General features: G+C 36.5%; 1 long non-coding RNA gene across 2 annotated transcripts; it reads right to left on the bottom strand.

Moving 5' to 3' along the window:
- Positions 1-1596: 1596 nt before the first annotated feature.
- Positions 1597-16633, bottom strand: LOC116849172. 2 transcript variants are annotated; one of them, XR_004379094.1, is made up of 3 exons: positions 16021-16626; positions 13352-13486; positions 1597-2037 (listed from the first exon to the last, which is right to left on the bottom strand). It is a non-coding gene; the product is annotated as an uncharacterized LOC116849172 (long non-coding RNA). The 2 variants fall into 2 exon arrangements; XR_004379101.1 differs by lacking the exon at positions 1597-2037 and adding an exon at positions 5998-9076 and having other exon boundaries at positions 16021-16633.
- Between the last annotated feature and the right edge of the window lie 65 nt (positions 16634-16698).

Genomic DNA, 16698 nt, shown 5'->3' with positions numbered 1-16698 from the left:
AGGAAAAACAATGTATATTCGCGAGATAGGTACTAATATTTATTTAAAACTAAATTATTTTGCACATTTAAACAGAATAAACAATTGCTTTCATGAAAAGTCACGATTATATTGCTTACCTGATATTGCTGCTATATGTTACTGTTTTATTAACAACTGACAATATGACTATAATATTTCGTGAGATGAATCATTCTTTCTTTGTTAATATTATTATATGTTATTGTTGTATTATATGTTATATAATAATAATATACTTAATTATAACATAGAAGGGAGACTGGGGCTAGATGCTCCATATTTCGGAATTTCGAAGTTTACATTTCTCAGACAACTAATTGTTATGACTAAATATCGATTAGGATTATGATAGAGGCAGCCTTCTTTTATGTGTTAATGCGATCTATTAAACATATATTTTGTTTTTAATAACGGAAATACATAAATTTGCAACAACATGGCCATCTTACCTGGTTCAGTTGTCTAATAGTGCAGCTTGAGAAGACACATATAAATATGTGTCTCAATTCCGGGGTCTCCGCGAGAGTCTCTGCATAACTCTTTTGCCGGCCCTTAATTATGGACCAACCTTACCTTGTCCGTTCATATGCTCGATTTCAGTCATTTTATGAATAAAGATTGTTTTTGTTATCCGAAACAGTATATTATACACTTATAACAAAAAGCTTTATTCTAGCTAGTAATGTGTCACTCAATTTTATTCACTTACAAGATAGAGAATATTAATGTAATATTTCAAGAGGCTCGAAAATTTATTTTGCTGCTGCTAAAACAGTTTTTTGTATTTCTTGACTGTAATGTTATTCCAATTTTAATGAAACTCAGGAAACAGTATCTAAGTTTTAAAAGGACCATTTCGCGATTTTGTATCCACTGTTCTTCTCATTGTTTCTTTCAAGATAAATATTAAGAAATGCATATGAGCAACATACCCCTGCGCTTATCTAGATTCAATATTCCTTACATATTTTTATGCTAAGAAAATTTTCTCTTGAATGAGAAAATATACATTTCCTTAATCTTGCAGCTTTTCATGAAAGCAGTTTTTATTCTGTATTTCAATAAAATAATTTAAATTCTTTATATACATACTCTCCAAGTGCACAATTTAAATCAAACATACCTTTAACATATATCAAGTAAAAGCTTAACAGATGTTTGAGAGAATATTTAAATCAAATATTGGAAGGATAATATTTGACAATGTTCTTCGTAATTATAATTTGGAATCAAATAAATGGGTAATTTCGGTTTAATTTTCGGTTTAATTAGAGGAGCTAACTGTATTAATATTAAAAATTGGGATTCAGAATCGGTTTGACGTGGAAGGTTAATTTTCCGCGTACATTTTGAAGATTGAAAAACCTATTTCGCGCGTGTGTCGAAACTATCAAACATTATTATCCTTCCAACATTTGATTTAAATACTCGCTCCAACACTTGCGTTAAACTCTTACTTACCTAAAGATATGTTTGATTTAAAATAATTAATAATTTGAATTAAGGCAAATATATTAACACTATTACCGAATAAATATTCTTCTTCTTTAGATATTTTTTTCTCTGAGTGCAAGAACTTATCGATTATCAATTTATCGATTTATTGATTTATCGGTTTGGGAAAGGAGAAGTAGACAGGAATATCTAATTGGAGAAAGTATCGGATCGGCGTTGAATGTTGTTCTCTTAAAAATTATTATTAACTTTATCATCTCATATGTTCCATTTTTTTTCTATCACTTCCTAACTCTTCAAACTATCCTTTTGTTTCTTTTAATTTAATATTTTTAATATTAAATTTGATAAAATAACAATGTTTCTCTCTGCAGTCGCCGTGCGCTCGGGATAGCGCCGGAGATATCGCTTCCGAACGGCATTTCTGAACATTATCTAGGGAGAGGAGAGTGTCGTGAGTGTGGAGCGTCAGATAGCTCAGTGGTTTAGAGCAGTCGCCCGACAAGACCCGGGTTTCGAATCCCGGCCTTAGCAAACTGCGCTTTCGATATTTTCCTTTCTCTGGAACGAAAAGATACACAAGTCCTGAACGCACGCCGTCCCGTCCTCCTCCTTCTATAAGATAATCTATTTACAGAAATAAAAAATTTAAAATCACAAATTAATACACTAGAAAAATATATTTTTAACATATTTTTAAATTAATACACTAGAAAAAGATATTTTTTACACGAATAAATAAAAATCTGGAGAATTTAGTTAAAACCTCAACCAATGAAGTGATAAGGAGGATCTTACGCGAAATGAGGGGAGTTTAAAAACTTACAAACGAAGGAGATGCTCCCCCATTTCGCGTAAAATCCTTCTTATCACTTCACTGGTAAAAGTTTAAACTAAATCCTCCAGATTTTGATTTATTCATGTTAAAATACCTTTTTCTAGTGTATTAATTCGTGACTTTAAATTTTTTTATTTCCGTAAAAAGATTATTTAGCTGGTTCGATATATTAATACTAAATTAACCCTCTCCATTGCTCTCATTCGGCTGACGAACGTTAATACTGTTATATGAGTCGCACGAAATGCCTGTTATTAATTAAATTTAAATAAAAATTTAATTATGACATTGATACAGAGCTTCATAAAAAGAAGTAGATGTTAAGATAATAGAAACTTCGAAACTCGATAATTTTGCCTTTACAGTTCTATTTAGCAGATGCCAAATAGAATAGATTGTCTTCGTACGCGCGACGAGCACTTTATACTCATTGGAGACGGCGCGCTTTCGCGAAATTCATAGAAATCGACCTCCTGAGAACGCCTTTGTCGTTTATCGTCGCGCGAGACGAGCGTTTTTCGTTCAAACGCGAGCGCTCATCGCGCGACCGTTCACGCGCGCTAACGAAATAATTCCCACAACGCACGCGGCGCAGCCTCTCCTCGCGCTTTTCTCGTTCGCATTCGCGTTCGCCAAGCCAGAGTTGCCTCAACCCGCAGTTCCGGATCCTGCTGCAAGACGGGCCAATTTAAATTCCTCCGTCGGCGAGATCCTCGATGCGCCGGAGTGAAATTATGCGCTGCTTAAACGGCGACCGCTCGTGCAGGTTGCGTCGACCTGCGTAGCTTTTTAAAGCTGATGGCAGGCAGAGGAATGCGCGGCAATAAATATCGGAATGCCTTTAAATCGCGACGATGTCATTCTTTCGGCGATATTTTCGAGCATCGACGTTTGACTGGTTAAGGCTTGAATCGCTAATGTCAAATTACACCTTAATCGAGATAAGCGAATCCCGCACATAGAAAAATACATACTGTATTCAAGTAAACATTATTTGTTTCAGGTGTTTCACAAGTTTACATATCCGTAAATCTATTGTAAGTCATCATCACAAGCGTCAAATTGATTCCACATACGCTTCGAATTCTAGTCAGTTTAGCATTTTTCTATATTAACTTTTCATTGCCATCGCATGAGGCGAACGCTCAGTTGAAATTTTATTATCTAAAAGGTGGTTTAACAGTTGCCTTTGAAACTCTTTGACTTTTTATTTATAACATTTTAGATTATATTTGTGTAGTCGTTTTTCGAGCATATAATTATTACTTAATTTACAATCATTACTTAATTATCGTTATTTAATTAGTATAACTTTACTAATAAATTAACCTTTCTAATGAGGCTAACATTCAGTTGAGATTTTATTTTCTCTAATTATATATAAGTAGCTTCACAGTTAGTTTTGATTCTTTCTGGATTTCACTTATAATCTTTTAGATAATATTAGTATGGTCGTTTTCTTAATTTCGTTAGCATAACTTTTATTAATAGACTCTTTGGAAGTGTTAGCACTTTTCTAAAATTTTCCATGAATATATTTTAAGAAAATATTCCTTGAAAATAATTATCACTTGGAAGAAGGAAAGTAAACTGAGTAATTGCTTTTCTTAGTAGAATGTTAGTTTTCTGTGTGTCGAGAACGGAGTGTTCTCTTATTGCGAGTTCAATATAACGACAGTAAAATTATATTCAGAACATGCAAAGTAAGAACAGACCATATATGTAATTTCTGGTCTGGAAAATGATGTTCCTTGTTTCCTAACATGTTCACTATTACGGTTTATTTAGAGTATCTTTTCCCACAGATCACCCTATATTTTTATTTTTAATTGTGTAAAACAGTCTGACTTTGTTTATGTGGCATAGAAAGGAAAATTATCGCTGTCACACATGTGGGACGCTGGTGGAGGACGTGTTAGCGATGCATATACATCGCGTCTGAATATAGCCATTGAAAGGAAAATGATAAAATAATAAAGTTACACGCATAATAATTCGTATAAAATTCACAATTTTGAGTGTTATGAACTGAGAAATTTCTTCGATTTATATCAATACTATGCATTCATCAATTTTCTTTGATCAAAATAATAGACAAATCAATAATAAGAATTAATCAACCGTCATGTATGTGTAATCACGAATAATATAATCGACCGATGAAATTAATTTTTGATCAATATATATAACTAATCACATTATAAGTTTACTTAATAATTAATTTTATCGATCAATGAAATTATTTATGATATTATATATGACGATTGATTATATATAATTTTTATTATTAATTTGCCGATCTTAGTAAAAGAAAATTTTAATCGATTAATGCTGACTTAAACTGTCGATACAAGCAAGTTATCAACTGCTGCGGTGGGCACTTACATTCATATTTTTTTACGTATTTATAGCAAATATATACATATATAAGGTGTCCTAGAACAATCTTTAAAACTCTTTCTGGAAGCATAGTACGGATTGAACATAAAAGGTAAACATAAAAATCCTATACTGTTTTGTAATATTTACAATAATTATCAAAATATTAATTAAAGAAGATTTGTGAATGATCAGGCGAGATATGGTAGATGAACTAATAGCGACGTTTGTCATCGTGTCTTATACATTACGTGTTAAACTGAACAAAAAAGTCTTCTACTATTTTCTTAATAACTTTGTAAATTCTTTATTATTAATTAAAGAAGATTGGCGAATGGTCGTTTGTGATATTAATGTTATCTAATTAATAACTAACTTCGTGAATCACAGATTTGTGTTCTCCCTCGCTCTTCTACTTTTACTATCATTTACAAATCGTTCCTCAACGAGTGCGAAATTCGTCACAAACGATCCTTTGGAAAGCGCCACGGACTGCATATCGGCGAGAGGCCCGGCCTCCGTTGATTTATCGCCTGAAAAGTCCCGTCCCGCAGAGCCGTTCGTTCGTTCGTTTGTCCTTGGCAAATTAGAACATTCCCTCGCGCGTGGCATGATAATTATAGCGCACGCTCGTCACGACGACGTTCCCTTCTCGTCCTGGTATTTCGACTCCCGCGCGAAGGAACGTCCGATAGGTCCTCGCGTTCCCAAGATGCACTCTCGCCTCCGTACTTGAACCTGAAAATCCCACGCGTCCCTTCTCCCTCCCCCTCCCTCATCCCTCGCCCCGTCGAGCCGACCGATCGGAGAGAGCCGGCCGCTCTCGCGTCCGTAGGACACGCGCCGTGAGCGCTCGTCCCCTTTTTTCATTCTAATTGAACTTCTCACGTTGTGGAAATAACGCCCGCGTGGGCGGGACGCACGTGCTACGCGCAAACTTAGAGAGCACACTGTATTTATATCCGCGATCAATCGTTCTTTCACAAAGAGCGCTTGTTACGTTATAATGTAAGATGCTCGCAGCGCTCGACGTCATCCTGCCTCATATACAGGGTGTCTCTTCGCAATTTTTGTAGAAACGTAGAACGGATTGAATGAACATAAAAGTTCCATACCGTTTTGCTATATTCACAATAAATCTCCAGATATCAATTAAAGGGACTGGAGGGTCAGATTGCCTGAAAATCGTGCTTGTTTTTTCACAAATTTTTATGACAAACTGAATGAATATGCGAAAGTGTTATTTTGACGTGTATTTATATAACATATAAAGAGAAGAAAAATATAATTTTGATGATCAAATATAAGTCTATATGATATATGCAGTTAAAATATATTTCGTTTTTCTTTTCAAAGTCGACATTTTGCAGTAATATCTTGACTTTCGGTGGTTCAATTAAGTTGAATTTTAGGTATAAAATTTCCATAAGCTTGTTGTTATCATGTGAACCACTGACAAACCCATGAAAATATTTAATTTTGATATTAATTTTTTTACTATAAAAGAACGGAAAATTTAATAATATTCCATTGAAATATTTGCAATTTTGTTACTCAATTTCTAGTGGTTCACACTTATCATAAAAAATTGTGAAAAAACAAGCATGATTTTCAGGCAACCTGACCCTTCAGTCCTTAAAGGAGATCGGTGAATAATCATGTGTGATATGATAGATGAGTTGTAGTGACGCCTTCTAATGTTGTATACTTATATATTAAATTAAACTGAATAAAAAAGTCTCCTACCATTTTGCAAATGTAACCACATAGATTTTTACATATTAATTAAAAAAAATTTGTGCACTATTGCGTATAATCTTGTGACAATTTTCTTCCATTAATAACTAAAAATCTACGTGATTATTTGCAAATTGATAAAAGATTTTTTTGTTCAATTTGATCTGATGCACAGCACACATAGTCACTTCAGCTCATTTACCATATTGCGCGTCATCATTCACCAAACTTCTTTAATTAATCTTATCTTAGTTATTATTGCGAATGACCCCAAAATGGTATAGGGCTTTTATGTTCACCTCAATCTGTTTTACGTTTTCACAAAAATTGCGGAAGAGAGTCTGAGACGTCCTGTATATATATGCATTGGAAAATCCTAGCGTTACAGTTGTCCGCATTAAGCTTGCGACACTTCCTCTTTCGCACAGGTTTATGAACACGCGAATTTCACGAGACTGCGCGAGTCTCTGTGGGGATTTGAGCCTTGAGTTACCACATGTGTGTAATCACGAATAATTTAATCGCGATCGATGAAATTAATTATTAATCAGTGTATATTCAATCAATCAAGTGTATGCGCTCGATTAATAATTAATTTCACCAGTCGATGGAATTGTTCGTGATTACATAATGTATGACAACTGTTTAATTTTAATGGTTGGTTTGCCGATTACTTTAGTCAACTGAAATTTTCGTCGACTAATGGTAGACACTAGCTCGAGCATTGAGAGCTTTGAAAGCTGTCGAATTCTTAAATATGAGATGCATATAAGCAATTTATACGCGCAGAAGCATAAATATCATTGTCTTGTACAAATCTGTCCGAATAAGTGTCGTAATCTTTGTGCTGAACATTTAAAAAATCTTTCTTTTTTTTATCGAAATTTTTTTCCCTCGCAGCTTAGATAAACAGTTGTATTTATGTCTCTCTCACGTAAATTTGGCAGCTTTGTTAGTCGATTTGTAAAGGTTGTATCATGTTAGTGATTCATATGATACTCACATATATTGAAGAAGAAATATTGAAAAATTTCTTTGTCGAATACGAAGTTTATTTCTGTGAAATATGCTTTTATTCCACAAATAAATTCTCAACTATTTTTTATTTAGTGTAGAACAATAAAGTATAAATACGAGAAAAAAATACAAGAAAATTTACTCGATACAATACGCAAGATGAAAATCTGAGTCCAATCTTTAATAAAAATTCGTCGCATAAATATAATGAAAAACATACGTCATTGCGTGATGTAAATTTAACGATTAATTCAATATGTTGCTTCATAAATGTAATTGAAAAAGTTTCCATCAGCGATTGTCTGACGTCGTAATAATCATGAAGGTCTATTTAGGGATCGTTTCACGACGAGATTCACTCTCGAGAGTCGCGGTGGTAGACACGCGAGAACAACGATGTCGAGAGGGACGCTCTTCGGATAACGACGAGAGGTAACGCGCGTAGAAATATGGAGCGGCTAAGAATGACGCAACGTACGTAATTTTAAACAATGTATGCAGAGTGAAGAAGAGGAGGCCACGAGTCTACGATAAGAGAGCAACATATTGCCGACAAACAACTCAGGTCGCAGGATTATCTGCGTGAACTAAGATTTGCATATGAGCCAAACAAGTCACGCGTTACGTATAGGTAGAGGTCCTGCGTTATCTCAAAACTATATAAATTATTCATTTATATTTGCGTCGCGCACACTTTAAATATCTATTATTGTTTGTACCGAACAATTTTACGAGCCACGGCAAATTTAGATGCGCTATGCCGCGAGCAAATTAATATAAATAATACCCGCGCTTATCGTGCTACTTTATTAATGCGGAATTTTAATTAGCCGCTTGAAACACAAAACACGACGCACAAACGCCCGCGCGCGCGCGCGCGCACATACACACGCACACACAGAGGAGGGGGGAAAGGTTATCTTTATTTATAAAGTCTCAAGTGGAAGAACATATAAATATACGCTAGCTCCGCTCGCAAAATCCTGCCCGGCCGCGATTAAGACTCTAAAGGTCAGAAGATAATCGTAAAACGCATAAAACGTAAACGCTAAAGTCGAAAGATAATCATAAAGCGCGACCTTAAGGCATATTACAAGAGAGGAAGCGGGTGGCGGGGTGAAGGCTCCGGTGATGGTGCAAAGAGAGAGAGAGAGAGAGAGAGAGAGAGAGAGAAAGAGAGAGAGAGAGGCGAAGGGAGGAAGAACATGCACTTGGAGCGTAATCGGCTCGCACGAAAGAGGCGACGACGTATACGTGCATGTTCGAAAGGAGTAGTCGCGACGAGAAAGGAGAGCCGTGGGCTGTCGCCGGCCGGCACACAGCAGGCCGAGCGAGAGAGAGAGAGAGAGAGAGGGAGGAGGAGGAGGAGAAGGAGGGAGGAATGGAACGGCGAACGCGTGACAGGACACGTGACCGGGAGCACACGGTGCTCGCGTGACCGGCCCCGTGACGTCACGCGCACGTGTCGCATAGCGTGGTAACCGCTGCACGCTCCCCACCGCACGCCCCAGCGATCACAACTCACCTTCCTCGCTCAGCCACCACCACCACACTCTACTGTACGAATTCTGCTCCGATCAGTAGCGTCTCGAGTCCCCGCTTCGCCCCCCTCATCGTGTAGACTTTCACCTGGAAAGCGACGACGATATTTTTCTCCTTCTCCTTTTTCTTCCTTTTCTCTCCTTCTCTTTTTGCCTCACCCTCTCTCTCTCTTCCATCCTCTCTTTCTTTTTCTCTCTCTTTTTCTCGAGCGCAAGGCAAGATGCAAGGTGCATAAGAGTCGTTCTACATTAGTTGCAAGTTGATCGCAACTCATATTGCGACAGCCAATTAGAAGAGTCAATAGCACCATTGATGCTTCTGATTGGCTGTCGCAACAAGAATTGCGTCTACTTGCGATCGACTTGCTAATGTAGAACGACCTTTACGTGACGATAAAGCTCGCGGCTAGCACTTGACCCTCGGTGGTTCGACGTTACTCGCAGGTATTCGTGCACTCGTTACATTTGTGTGTTTATTTCGGTCCATCATCGAAGCAAGAAAAAGGATTGGTTGAATTAACGCGGCAGTGACACGACTAAATTTTTCAGTGTAATCGGAGGAAGTGAAATTTCTGCCAAACTATCAGAGAGTAGTCGAAATGACGGATTTGTTATTTCCCAGAAAAATTACTCAAATTTATAACGCGCTGCATTTCATATTTCTAAGCAAGATGTTAAATAAAAACAGAAAAAGAACAAATAAACATTTTTCCCTTGCATTACGTATTTTTTTTCAAAAACTTGTCATTTTTTTCATTAATCTGAAATAGGCTTTTATTGTCGATATATTCTGAAGTTGATTCATGAGTGAACTAGAAATTCTATCTCCTTCAATCAAAACGCGTATCACAGCTACTTTAATATGACCAATTATTTTTCGTGCATGGAGAGAAAATTATAGTAGTTTATCGTTTTATATGAATTGTTTTCAGTTTTACTATGTTTCTCTAGTAGTGCAGGAATAGACTTAGTAAGATCTATCTTGCTAAGAGGGACAATAAATATTTGTTACACTTTGCTCTTTCTATGCTGAAATAAAAATATTTATTCGGCAGATATTAACATATTTATTGAAATTTGCATTCTTTTATTTAAATAAAATTCTATTTAAATAAACAATTATGCTTTTATAAAAGGCTAAAGTTTTAAGAAAATGTATACATATATCTTCTTATTCGAAAATTCTTATTTTTCCTGAGTATAAAAATATGTATATTGATATATAAATAAATATATAAATAAATATATAATAAATAAACAAATAAATAAATAAATAAATATATATATATATATATATATATATATATATAACTGTAGTAATAAGTAATGTATATATATAGTAATTATAGTAATAGATAATAAGTAATTATAGTATTGCCACCCCAAAAATAAATATTTTATATTTCAGTTCCTAAAATATAAATAGTTTATTGAATAAATCATTAAATATAAATATACGAAATGAAAGTCGATTACTGCAGAATGTCCATTTGTTCTTCGGTTACACAATTTTATAGTCACTTTTGCCATAAAATTCTCTTAAGTATGTACGATTTTCCTTTCTTAAACATCTATCTCGAGAGTCTCGTCGACTTTTGAAGTGTCACCTTCCTTCCTCACAGAAATCCAATTACTGAGCGTTACGCACAACAATTTCGCGTGATTATAAATTTCTCAGTCCACTGATCATGTGGTCACTTGCTCTGCAAGAAGGTGTACTGGATTAGCGAGACTGTTCCTTATTGCCAGGAGGATCTTCTCGAGGAGATTGGGCAACCTTGCGATTTCGCGGGCGATCGTTAAGCCTCGCGACATCGAGCGGTTATCTACCGTATCCGTCATGCAAGATGTACTTGAGAGATAAATTCCTCTGGGAATTTCACCTCGCACGTGTAACTAATCGCGTACGATACGGGGCGATGAGTAATAAAAACGAGATATAAATGCTGCGGCGCGTGCGAGTGATCAGTGCGGGAGACGCGCTCTCGGGAAAAGTCTCTGCGATCGCCCGAAGATGATTATTGCTCGATCCTTCGTCACTTCTTGCGAGAGAGCGCTATAAGTTTTTCTAAAAATTGCAGCCAGCGACATGACTGACAGCGATATCGCGAGAGCTATCGCGACGCAAGCCTCTCCTTGAGCGGGAAAGTTTGTTTTTGTTTTGGCGGTTGCGCGCGCTGTGTGCGCGCGCGCGAATCGCCGGAACTATTTTCAGATGCAGTATCGTTCCGCGTACTATTATCGACACGTGATGTGTCAAGAACGCTCGGCTTTATCGCGATCCGTGCGAACTGCCGGCCGTCGTTGTGAACGAGCGAGCGAGCTATTGCGCATTCGTATTGATGCACGTTCCAAACTTGTGACCCAAGCCTGTGATTCATTCACACCGGCACATTCACGCGTAATTCCGCTTAACAGTAAGTTTCACCAGCGCTAGCTCTCGTCTCTTCGACAGCCGAATCTCCTCCTTGTTATTTAATGCCTCTTAAGAAATATTTACGCAGAAGAGGAGAACATCTCTGTCTCGAAAATATCTTTATTTTTTATCTGTGTAAATCTTGAAATTACATAGCGTCAAACAAAGATAAGTTATTGGCATCAATACATTTTATTTGAATTAACAAAGAAATGTATATTCTTGTTGTTGCTCAAAAGTATAATGTTCGTAAGGGTGGAAAGCACAAAACTTGGATTGAAAATATGGTTTTCAAATATCAGGGGGAAGATATTGTTATCATCAAAATAATCAAGTTGTACTTCTCATGAGAGACGGAGAGGGAGAGGAAGAAGGAGGAAGAGAGAGAGGAGGGGAGAAAGAGACTATTATAATATCTAAATAAAATTATAACATTGTTAAAATTCAAGACTTTAAGATTCATTTAATAAAATTACATGTTGTTATTTATATGTGAAGCAATGATTGTTAATCTGAGTAAATAAGTTATAAGTGAATACTATTTTTTTCTATGTGCTATATTTGTAGCACGCAACACTCTACTTCTGTGTCCCATATCGGTATATATTATAAACAAATAAGTATATATATATGTGTGTGTGCGTGTGTGCTTGCGTGCGTGCGTGCGTGTGTGCGTGCGTGCGTGCGTGCGTGTGTAAACATGTAAATGGACGGTTGAGTCAGAGTTATTACCAGGAAACGTAAATCGAGGTAATAAAACTCAGTGAGACTGTTTCTGAAGTCTCGATAATACGTAAAAAGATAAACGGACTCCTCTGCCTCTACGAATAGATTTAACAAACAAATGCGCTCATAATTTCGCACACACTGGAAGTGTGTATATGAAAGTGTGTATACGTAAGTGTGCATAAGTGTTTGCACAAAGCTTGTGGCAGTTTTATTTGGACAAATTTACCGACATGAGAATTTAGCGAGCCTGTGAATTTCTGTGCGTGAGTTTGAACATTGAGGATGTGAAAGTTGAGAACTGTCAAGTTCTTAAATACAAGCTATACGAAAGTAATTTATAAATATAAATTTATAAGTAAATATCATTGCATAATATAACTTATCAAGAAAAGTGTTTGCATACTTTGTGCAAACATAAATAATAATAATAACTGTTTATAATAAAAAAAAAAGCGGAACGAAAACGAGCAATAAGTCTCTTTGCTACTATGCCAACTCGTGTGCCATATAGTCGAAGATTTCGTTGAATTTTCGGTGATTTTCACGCGTGTTGCTGCAGCAATCAACGCTGTTTGATAAAAATTGTTCTCATACATACACATAACTGACTTCGTAACAATCGCAGCTATAACTGAAATAGCTCTGGGTTCATTTTCACACACAGAGAAGAAAATATCATTTTATTGCTAAGAAAAGCGACTACTTACTTTACTTTTCACCTTTTAAGTAATGCTTATCTTCAACAAAGAATGTTTTCTTAATAATAATTATGCTTATCATGAATTTTATAAGAACTCATTATCATGTACTCAAAAGAATTAATAATATAATTATATAATTAATATATTGAAATTAATAATAATCATATAAATAACGATATATAATTTTGTCAGAAGAATTTTAAAGTTCTGAACTTCAACAATGTTATAATATTATAGAATAGCCTCATAAGAAAAGTGCAATATAATTATTTTGATGGTAATGATAACTTCTCCCGACATTACAAAACATCGTAATCTCAATCTAATATTTTGTACTTTCCATTAAGATTAGTTTTGAATAATAAGAACACAGATTATTCTCCGTTGAATCATATAAAGTACATTCTTCCAAATAACTTATGGTAGTAAACTTGTGATAGACTCGTGAATATATAAACTTATGAAATACTTGAAGTGAATACTTTATGAAATACTCGATACAAGTACTCAAGCTTACCTGAATGCAATTTGTGTTTTTCTGTGTGCTCCAGAGAGGATCACGTTTTGCGGCTCATCGTGAGTGTCGTCGAGACTGTTCACGACTACTAACTTGCCGAGACGACGACACGCGTTATTCATGGCCGCGTTGCATCTGCATCGAGCGATTTAAGATTTTATCTCGAGATAAAACACCGAAACACGACGAAAACAAGTTACGTGCGATCGGATTTGAGTCTATCGCTCCGTTGAGCGCCCTCTGAAGTCAAGCCTGATCTACAATATGCTCTTTGCGTTCTGTTTCTTGTCTTCTATCTTTTTCTGGCTTAAAGCTTAAGATTTGGGTCAGAAAGAGATAAAGAGAAAGAAGCAAGAAACAAAGAGCATATTGTAGATCAGGCTTTATAGTCGCGCCGCGCATGAATATATCGGCCATATAAACGTAGGAATGTCGATCTGGGTAACAATCATATAAATTTTTCCTAAGAGCGGAAACGTGAAAATTGAAAAAGTTTTACGTGAATCTTTTCACTTTTCACGAGCTCACGCTAGAAAAAAGGATATATGATCGATACTCTAGACGGAGTATATTTTCGAGAAGTTGAAGCTTAAACAAAAAAGGAGATTCTAATGGATATGATCAACCAAGATGGCCAGCATGGTCTTCATTCTAATTAAATCTTATTGTTTTCGTTTTGCGATTTTTCTTACGGCCTTCCGTGTAACAATCAAGTATATTGTAAAAGAAATTGGAACACTTTACTGCAGATATTTTTGTTTTCAGAATGCATAATCTCGAATATATATATATATATATATATATATATATATATATATATATATATATATGTGTTAATTTTGATGAAACAAGATGGCCGTGATGGACATTTTCCCTAACCCTTGAAGCTTCATATCCTGTAGGAGTATTCCCGATCTATAATAAGTATAGTAAGTTTTAAGTCGTAAGAAACTGACGAGAATTATAGAAGAATAATCGACTGTAATTGGTCAATTTTTTACGGCTTAAAGCTTACTATACTTATTGTAGATCGAAATGTACAGACAGAGTCATGGATGCCTTAACATTTACTAAATCGAGAGTTACGAGATATTTTAGAGCAGACTCATTTGTTTCTAGAAATATTATAACTATAGATTATCCGAGGAAATGGTAAAAATTCTAAGGGTGGGTTTCTGTCAGCTCGAGCGGTTTATGGTTTACCAAATTAGAAAACCTCTTAACTCCAATTCTTGACAAATTGAGAAAGCTTTTTCGATGCAAAATGTTAAAACAAGTCGGATGAAATGAATATCTCAATTTCATGAAAAATTGGAGTTAGACCGTTTCTTCGGATAATCTATAATCATGGTACACGTATTTCTAGAAACTAACGTGTTTGTTCCAGAATCTATCTAATAATATAGCAAATATTATGGCATTTATTACGTCGTCTATACACACGACGTCATGGATGCCTGAACATTCTCTAGATCAAGAGTTACAGAATTTTATGCGTGTAGGAATAAGATTGAAATCGTTATAATTAACGCCATTATAACCTATCATTACGTCTGTCATTACAATCAGAGTTACTTATGCGATTTTCAATCTCAAGTATTATATGTAAGGTTGAAAATCGTATAACCCTCGATCTAATAAATGTTCAGGCATCCATGACGCCGTGTGCATGTATACAGGATTACATATATGCTTAGCCATTCTCTATGTGTATGTGTGTGTCCTACTCGAGTTACTAAAAATTTTCGACCTAAAGTATTCGTTTCTAGATAATCAAGAATCGTGGCTGTTAACCTTAGGATACCACTCTTTCAAAAAATCATGGGCCTGCCATACTTAGATAATAACTGCCCTACCTCATATATTTCGTTATAACTTTCATAAAAGTCAATCGATTTAAAAAAAATTATTTTTCCATCAAAATGCCAGACTTCATTCGTTTATAAAAAAAGTTAATAAATAGCAGACCCGCAAAGTTTTACCTGGGTAGTTTTATCTTTTAAATTTATCCAGCGAGGTAACCTAGAACTAATTATTATTATTTATTACGTAGAAGCCTATTTATTATATTTTTTAAACAGGATATGCCGCTTCTTGAATGCGAAGATTATTGCAGTATTTACCTTTAAATTGTATCTTTTCAGGAGTTCTAAAATAGCGACCATAGTGCTTTCATCGTTATTCATATTTTATGATTATGTCACCACTAATAATGTCGCGACTACGCGTAATAGCCGTATCACACTCGCGTCAGAAAGAGGCTGCTAGCTGCTACCGCTTTTATCATTGGTCAAGAGACATAATCGCAGCCGCAGCCGCAGCCGCAGTCGCGAGTCGTTAGTGTGATATAACACGTGAACGGATAACCGCAATTATAAAGGCAAATAAAACTCTTCGGAATCGATTTCGATCAGAATAATTTCATTATTCTAGATTTCTATTCTCTTCTTTAGGGAAAACAAAATTATTCCAATCGGAATGGGTTCTAAAAAGTTCTATAATACATGCCCAAGTGTCCCAGGTGCTTAACATCATTGCAGTTTTTTCGAATAATCAACAGTCACAACCCTCAACTATAAAGAAACGAATGCGTTAGGTCGATTATTTTTAGTAACTCTTAATTAGGACATGTATGGTTAGGGAATGGATATGCTATTATCTGTATGTACCTTGCGCTCCGTCTAGGTATTCTTACGTTCACGATTCGCTGCGATAGTCGCGCGATATTCTTTCGGAGAGGACTTCAGAGCGGTCGGAGCACTCGCGAACGACAAACGTGGCGGACGTGAAGAGCGCGCGCGAGTCGTCCACAGACCGGTGGTCTCTTTTACGGCCCTGGCGGTATCGCGGAATTTCGCGGCCGAACACGAGTCAACGGCCTTATCAGCGTCGCCGCTGCGCCGGACATCGAGGCGCCCTTCGGCGCGCGTTCGCGACGAATCACCGTCGCTCCGATCTTTCCCGTGATGGATCTCTCGCGCCGAGAGGTTATGCGTGGGCGCACGCTTGCCTCGACGAGGACGAAGACGTCACCTTGCTCTCGTGAGAGGCAGTGGCCGCGATAACGGAGGCCGCGGCTGCGTTCTCTCCCCGTGGCTGGCGCGCCGAAAGCGTGGGAACCTGAAGTTGGCGGCGGAAACGCGACGCGAGAAAACTCGCGGCAGAGCGAGTGCGAGTGCAAACGGGTCGGCTGCCTGAGAACGGCCAAAACAAGCAATTTGTCGTAAGACTGTAAGAATCGGAACGCGACCGTCGACAGAGAAGGAAAACAGAGAGAGAGAGAGAGAGAGAGACAGAGAGAGAGAGAGAGAGAGAGAGAGAGAGAGAGAGAGAGAGAGAGAGACAGA

The sequence above is a fragment of the Odontomachus brunneus genome, unplaced genomic scaffold (genome assembly GCF_010583005.1).
Source record: "Odontomachus brunneus isolate Ranch 3 - 2012 unplaced genomic scaffold, Obru_v1 Obru_scaffold_001, whole genome shotgun sequence".
In the NCBI taxonomy this organism is placed as follows: Eukaryota; Metazoa; Arthropoda; class Insecta; order Hymenoptera; family Formicidae; genus Odontomachus; species Odontomachus brunneus.
This window is presented reverse-complemented; position numbering and strand designations above follow the sequence as displayed.